Source organism: Bison bison, unplaced genomic scaffold, assembly GCF_000754665.1.
Source record: "Bison bison bison isolate TAMUID 2011002044 unplaced genomic scaffold, Bison_UMD1.0 scf7180017857213, whole genome shotgun sequence".
Taxonomy (NCBI): domain Eukaryota; kingdom Metazoa; phylum Chordata; class Mammalia; order Artiodactyla; family Bovidae; genus Bison; species Bison bison.
Window position 1 is genome coordinate 158,907 of NW_011487786.1, and position 7,706 is coordinate 166,612.

A 7,706-nucleotide genomic window follows, 5' to 3' on the forward strand; every position below is an offset into this window, starting at 1 on the left:
AAAGACTCTGATGCTGGGAGGGACTGGGGGCAGGAGGAGAAGGGGACGACAGAGGATGAGATGGCTGGATGGCATCATTGACTCAATGGACATGAGTCTGGGTGAACTCCAGAGTTGATGATGGACGGGGAGGCCTGGCGTGCTATGATTCATGGGGTCGTAAAGAGTCAGACACGACTGAGCGACTGAACTGACTGACTCTTGCCTGGAAAATCCCATGGGCAGAGGAGCCTGGTGGGCTGCAGTCCATGGAGTTGCTAAGAGTTGGACATGACTGAGAAACTCTACTTTCACTTTTTACTTTCATGCATTGGAGAAGGAAATGGCAACCCACTCCAGTGTTTTTGCCTGGAGAATCCCAGGGACGGGGGAGCCTGGTGGGCTGCCGTCTCTGGGGTCGCACAGAGTCGGACACGACTGAAGCAACTTAGCAGCAGCAGCAGCAGGATAGTCAAGAATTTTTTTTATCACAGCCGTGATTTAAAGGAAAAACAAGAGTTTTCAAGGGAAATCATGGGAATAGAAACATGCTAGGCAGAGAAAACATTATTTCAAATGCAAAGAAGCAAATGAGAACATGATGAGATTTGGGGAACTGTCTGAACCTTGATATGGGCACATCTTGAATGTGGCTGAGGCTAAGAAGCAGGAAGGTCAGAATGAGAGTTTAGGGAGGTGAGCAAAAACCTACTCTTTGTGCTTTGGAACTTGGATCTTATTATAAAGGCTAAGGGATAAAGGAGCTGATGGGAGGTTTAACTTGGGAGTATGACAAAATGAAACTAACATATTAGAAAGTTCATTCTTGCTGTTGTGTGGACTTGCTACTAGAATCAAGTAAGATGCACTTAGATTGAAGCTGTAGAGGCAGCAAAATTAGTTTGAGAAATTTCAGTGCAGTCTAGGCAGAGATGATGAGGAGTTATATTTGCTGCCATCTATGGGGTCACACAGAGTTGGACACGACTGAAGTGACTTAGCAGTAGCAGTATATTTGCTGAGATCCCTGGAAATGTCCCATCTAGCTCACTCAACCCCATCCATTAATTTATTCCAGGAATGAATTAAATAATGCTCCCTCCAGGGCTAGGAGGTCTCTAGAATGCAAAATTTAAGGAGCTGCTCATTCTAAAGGTCTTAAGTGTTGGTTTGAGTTTTTTTGCCAAGCGCACCTTTCCAGGGCTTGCCTACTCAGTATAGGGACAATCAAAGCATTATTGCCAGTTCAGCAGAAAAGAGTTATGTATTTTCTTTATACATTTATCTGTCTGCTGTTTAGCTGAAGGCCAGAGCAGACACCACGGCCCAGAGGTCATTCCCTTGGGACTTTCCAGGAGCAATAAATAATCCCAGTCTCACTCTGCCTTCTGTGGAGTGGGAGTCTCCCTTCTGAGGCCAAGGGAATGGATGGGGTTGAGTGAGCTAGATGGGACATTTCCAGGGATCTTGGCAACACAGACACAGAGCAGTGATTGTAACCACCTAGATTGCAAGAAGTCATTTCTGTGTCTGTGGCCTGCCCACATGGACAGCAGGTAAAGTAAATTTTTAGAGTGAACTTTTTTGACAGCTTTTCCCTGTATTTTCATTGTCTGACTCTGCATTTCCCCCCTGTTCTCCCTACAGAAATCTCTCCCTGTCTCTAGGGAGGAATTTGTGCCCTTTCCCCAAAACAGTGACCAACACAGTGCCTTGTTCTCTGAGCTTCCCCCAGTGATATTTTACAGTTGTTATGATCACATTCCAGTTTTCTACGCAGAGGAGAATGCAAGATGAGAATGCCAGAAACCAGGGCCCCTGAATGAAATAGGCTCTTAACAGGGTCTATGTCAAGAGAGTGCTCTAGTCTTTCAATCCAAGGTAGATGTGCCTGGTATGTGGCTGGGGAAACGGGACTCTTGCTAGGTAGGGAAGTTAGGTATTTTATGAGTGCTTCTCAAATGTTATCCTTTGTGGATGTCTCTATCTTGATTTTGGCTTCCTGGTTGCTTTTCTGTGAAAGCTGGGCTCACACACACACAGCTTCTCCACTTTAGAAGTTTGAGACATCATGTCAAAGATGTCATTTGCCCAACAAGTTGATCTTTGTAAATAAGGAAAATGCCTTGGCTTTTCATTTTAAGCAATATTATGAAGATATTTAATATAAAGTAAAGAATAATAATATGTTGTTCCATACATTCTTCCTATTTTTGATAAATATAACTTCTGTTTGGTAAATCCCATGTCAACTTATGGTACCAATGAATATTTCAAGTGATGGTAACCAATACTAGGCTTCCTAGTTTATTTTAAAAAGGCAAAGGACAACTCTAGATTCTTAATGAGCCTGGAGCTAGTCTAAGAGAAAGTTGGATTACTCTGGATTAGAGGAGATATTGGATAAACTTTTCTAAAACCTCATTATATGAATTAAATAACTTCTATTATAAGCCCAAATCAGCTTCCACAAATTGTAGTCATATACTTAACAACAGTAAATAATATCAAAATAGAAACATAGAAGCTATTAGATAAAAACAGATAAAACCAAAAATAAAATAAAATCATTTATTAGTTCACTACCAAGATATGATAGTTAGTATTTCCACGTTTTATCTATCAAATATCCTAAATATATGTTCATGTAGTATGCTACTGTTCAACAATGATACCATAAGCATTTTTATAACCTCTTTTTTTTTATTTAACAGCTGGTAAATATTAAATGACATTTTTAAGATAAAAATAATTAAACTACCTTTGTGTATAAGTCAATTTTTCTTGATACAGAATAACAAAGATTCTCTGTGTTAAGAAAATTAATGTCATTTTTAATATAGATTATTTATTAATTTTTAGCATATTTGAAATGATTGCAGAGTTGGGATTTTTATTTTGATCTCTAAAGACTATAGTATATTTTATTATATATTCCCTTTTCATTGTTGAAACTCATTAAGCATCTTGAAGTGTTCACAAAAATCCCTGAGAGGGGAGATTTGAGGAACGTGCCTAAAGGACAGCATTTCCTTGTTTACTAGTTTTATTCAAATTCAGTCCTTGTAAACAAAGAATCACATGGATTATAACCCTATGGACAGAATTTCACTTTTAGATTTTGGACTCTTTTTTCCATTTGATAAGTCTGTATACACTGGAGGTGATGGCTGTGGTGGTGCTTTAGTCACTAACTCCTGTTTGACTCTTGGGACACTGTGGAATGTAGCCTGCCAGGCTCCTCTGTCCATAGGATTTCCCAGGCAAAAATACTAGAGTCTGTTGCTGTTTCCATCTCCACATTGATGGTGATAAATAGATGCTTATGTATTCTATAGAGCAAAGTTTATTAGGTAAATATGTGTACCAGAAAACATAATTTAATTTAGTTCAATTAAAAAATTGTTTCTATTCATTTATTATATTCTTTTTTATTTTAAACTTCTTATTTTGTGTTGGGGTATAAGGGCTCCCCTGGTGTAAAGAATTCTCCTGCAATGCAGGAGTCACAGGAGACACAGGTCCAATCCCTGGGTCAGGAAGATACCTTGGAGGAGGGCATGGCAACCCCCTCCAGTATTCTTGCCTGGAGAATTCCATGGACAGGGGAGCCTGGTGAGCTACAGTCCACAGAGTCACAGTTGGGATTAACTAGGTCTCTTTATTTATTTTATTCTTTATAAAAATTCAATTTTATTTCCTGTCTTAAAATAGAGAATACAATTGATTATTATTTAGACATTTTGTATGACCATTATTTTAAATTTATGTCAATTATATAAGAAAATGGGGCTTCCCAGGTGGCAGTAGTGATTAAAAAAAAAATCCACCTGCCAGTGCAAGAGACATCAGAAACCTGTGTTCGATCCCTGGGTCAGGAAGATCCCCTGGAGCAGGGTATGACAACCCACTCCAGTATTCTTGCCTGGAGAATCCCATTGATAGAGGAACCTGGTGGGCTACAGTCCATGGGGTTGCAAAGAGTCAGACAGGAATTAAGCGACTTAGCATGCACAAGCATACACATATATAAGAAAATAGTATGAGTCTCAGTATTTCCTTTGAAAGCATCTTTTAAAAATTATGTGATCCTACTTTGAATCTTCAGCATCTTTCTCTTCAAAGCAGAATACTGCATACTTGTATATCCATGATTAATACTCTGAGTATGTGGGAACTCATTAACTGACATTTTACACAGCAGATGTTTAAGCTTGTTGAGGGTTACTAAATATATGTTAGTTGGTTGTGACAAGTTAACTCTTTTTCTCCTTCTAGATAAGTGATGAAAGTTCCATACCGTAATTCAGGCATGGCAGCTCCCAACTACTCCACTGTCAATTATGATATGTTTATATGTTTATCCTCATTGGTGCCCCTGGCCCGAAGGAGCGACACACATGGATCTCCATTCCCTTCTGCCTGATGTACCTGGTAGCTGTCAGGAAACGGCATCCTGACCTGTGTGGTGGCAGTGGCATCAAGTGCGGGGTACTCTCTAGTTGTGGTGCGTGGGCTTCTCATTGTGCAGCATGGGCTCTAGGTGCATGGGCTTCAGCAGTCGTGTATGGCACACAGACTCAGTAGTTGTGACTCACAGGCTCTAGAGAGCTGGCCCAGTAGTTGTGGTGCAAGGGCTTGGTTGCACTGTGCCATGTGGAATCTTGCCAGACCAGGAATCGAACCCATGTCCCCTGCATTGGCAGGTAGATTCTTAACCTCTGGACCACCAAGGAAGTTTTCCTTCATCTACTTTTTTTTTTTTTAATTTTAAGTTATTTTTTTAATTGAAGGACAAGAGCTTTACAGAATTGTGTTAGTTTCTGCCAAGTACCAACATGAATCAGCCATAGGTATAATTTAGGTCTGTACATGTCTTCCCCAAGAGCTACACCGCTACCACCACTATCACGTGTGTTCAGTCATGTTCAACTCTGTGGGACCCCAAAGACTGTAACCTGCCAGGCTCCTCTGTCCATGTAATTTTTACAGGCAAGGATGCTGGAGTGGGTTGCCATTTCCTCCTCCAGGGGATTTTCCTGACCCAGGAATCAAACCCCTTCTCTTGCATCTCCTACATTAGCAGGTGAATTCTTTACCATGAGTGCCATCTGGGACACTCCCAAGAGCTATAATGAATACAAATTAGAAAGAGTGAACACCAAAATTATACACAAATAGGGGAAAGGTGGAGACTCTCTCTTCTACCTCACTTTATTCACACACACACACACAAATCTTAACTCTTTAAAAAAAAAAATTAGTTCTCTATTTTTGGCTATGCTGGGTCTTCATTGCTTCATGGGCTTTTCTGTAGTTGCAGCGAGCGGGGGCTACTCTCTAACTGGGGTGGGCAGGCTTCTCATTGTGGTGGTTTCTCTTGTGGAGCACGGGATCTACAGCCAGCAGGCTTCAATAGTTGCAGCACGTGGGCTCAGCAGTTTTGACTCTGGAGCTCTAGAGCACAGGCTCAGCAGTTGTGGCACATGGGCTTAGTTGTTCCACAGCATATGGGATCTTCCCAGATCCGGGACTGAACCCACATCTCCGGGGTTGCAAGGCAGATTTTCTACCACTGAGCCACCAGGGAAGCCCCAAGATCTTAACAATCTTGTAGTACAAATGAAAATAGCTTCTGACACTAAATATTCATAGCATGATCCACACAAATGAAATGACCTTTATGTACATGATTTTGGAGAGAAAAGAAAAAAGACAAGGTTATTAAGTAAAGTGTTTGGAGATATAAACTGCTTTGGATGCTAGATGTCCCCCCAATTTGCAGTCAAGCAACCCTCTTTTCAAGCTTCTTACCATCTATCATACAGCATTGTTGTATGAGGATGCAATGAAAAAGCAGACACTAAAGCACTTTAGAAATGGTAAAGTGAAAGTGAAGTCGCTCAGTCAGGTTGACTCTTTGCGACCCCGTGGACTGTAGCCTACCAGGCTCCTCCGTCTATGGGACTTTCCAGGCAGGAATACTGGAGTGGATTGTCATTTCCTTCTCCAGGAGATCTTCCCAACCCAGGGATTGAACCCGGGTATCCTGCATTGTAGACAGATGCTTTATTGTCTGAGCCACTTATATGCAAATATGTTACATCACTGTCATTAATGTCATGTTCCCTGGTATGAAGTTTCACCTTTCTTGGTCAAAGGCTAAAAACAAAACAAAGCAAAACCCCAGTACTTTGTCTATAGCTAAACCTTCTCTTCCTCTTCCCTTCTTTTCCCATCTGGGTCCATCTAGCTGCAGTGAAGTACCCTCCCTACAGCTTTTCCCCAACAGATGCACATGTACCATCCACTTTGGATGGAGGATGTGACTACAGACATTATTTCAGTGCTCTATCCTTACTGCCCATATTCCAGGCAGTGTGGGCCAGTCTTGTTCAGCCCATCCTTCAGAAACCCTTGTGGAAATTTCAAGGAAATTATTCCTTCCTTCTTTTCATCTGTCTGCTCAGATCCCTGGCATATTGTGAGGTATATATAGAGAAAATATATTTGTATTTTTCCTAAGTTGGGCTTTCTGAATAAATTTTGCCAAAGTCTTGAAATACTGGGCTAAGAGGAATTCTTGGAAAATGAATGTAAAATTGAAGTTAGTGAAGTAACTACAGATAGTGAGAGAACCCCAGAGAGATTTACTTAAAATTTAGAGATTTACCTAACTCCAGAAGTATGAAGACAGGGCTGGGTTTTATTTTTTATTTTTTCCAATAGATAAGATGTTTGTTTTTTTCCTTTGTACATGTGTTCCCCATCCTGAACCCCCCTCCCACCTCCCTCCCCATCCCATCCCTCAGTGCACCAGCCCTGAGCACCCTGTCTCACTCATCGATCCTGGACTGGCGATCTGTTTCATATATGATAATAAACATGTTTCAATGCTATTCTCTCAAATCATCCCACCCTTGTCTTCTCCCACAGAGTCCAAAAGACTGTTCTATACATCTGTGTTTCTTTTGCTGTCTTGCATATAGTGTCATCATTACTATCTTTCTAAATTCCATATATATGCATTCAGTTCAGTTCAGTCGCTCAGTCTTGTCCGGCTCTTTGCGACCCCATGAATCGCAGCACACCAGGCCTCCCTGTCCATCACCAACTCCCAGAGTTCACTCAGACTCACGTCCATCGAGTCAGTGATGCCATCCAGCCATCTCATCCTCTGTCGTCCCCTTCTCCTCCTGCCCCCAATCCCTCCCAGCATCAGAGTCTTTTCCAATGAGTCAACTCTTCACATGAGGTGGCCAAAGTACTGGAGTTTCAGCTTTAGCATCTTCCTTCCAAAGAAATCCCAGGGCTGATCTCCTTCAGAACGCACTGGTTGGATCTCCTTGCAGTCCAAGGGACTCTCAAGAGTCTTCCCAACACCACAGTTCAAAAGCATCAATTCTTCGGTGCTCAGCCTTCTTCACAGTCCAACTCTCACATCCATACATGACCACAGGAAAAACCATAGCCTTGACTAGATGGACCTTTGTTGGCAAAGTAATGTCTCTGCTTTGCAATATGCTATCTAGGTTGGTCATAACTTTCCTTCCAAGGAGTAAACGTCTTTTAATTTCATGGCTGCAGTCACCATCTTCAGTGATTTTGGAGCCCCAAAAAATAAAGTCTGACACTGTTTCCACTGTTTCCCCATCTATTTCCCATGAAGTGATGGGACCAGATGCCATGATCTTCGTTTTCTGAATGTTGAGCTTTAAGCCAACTTT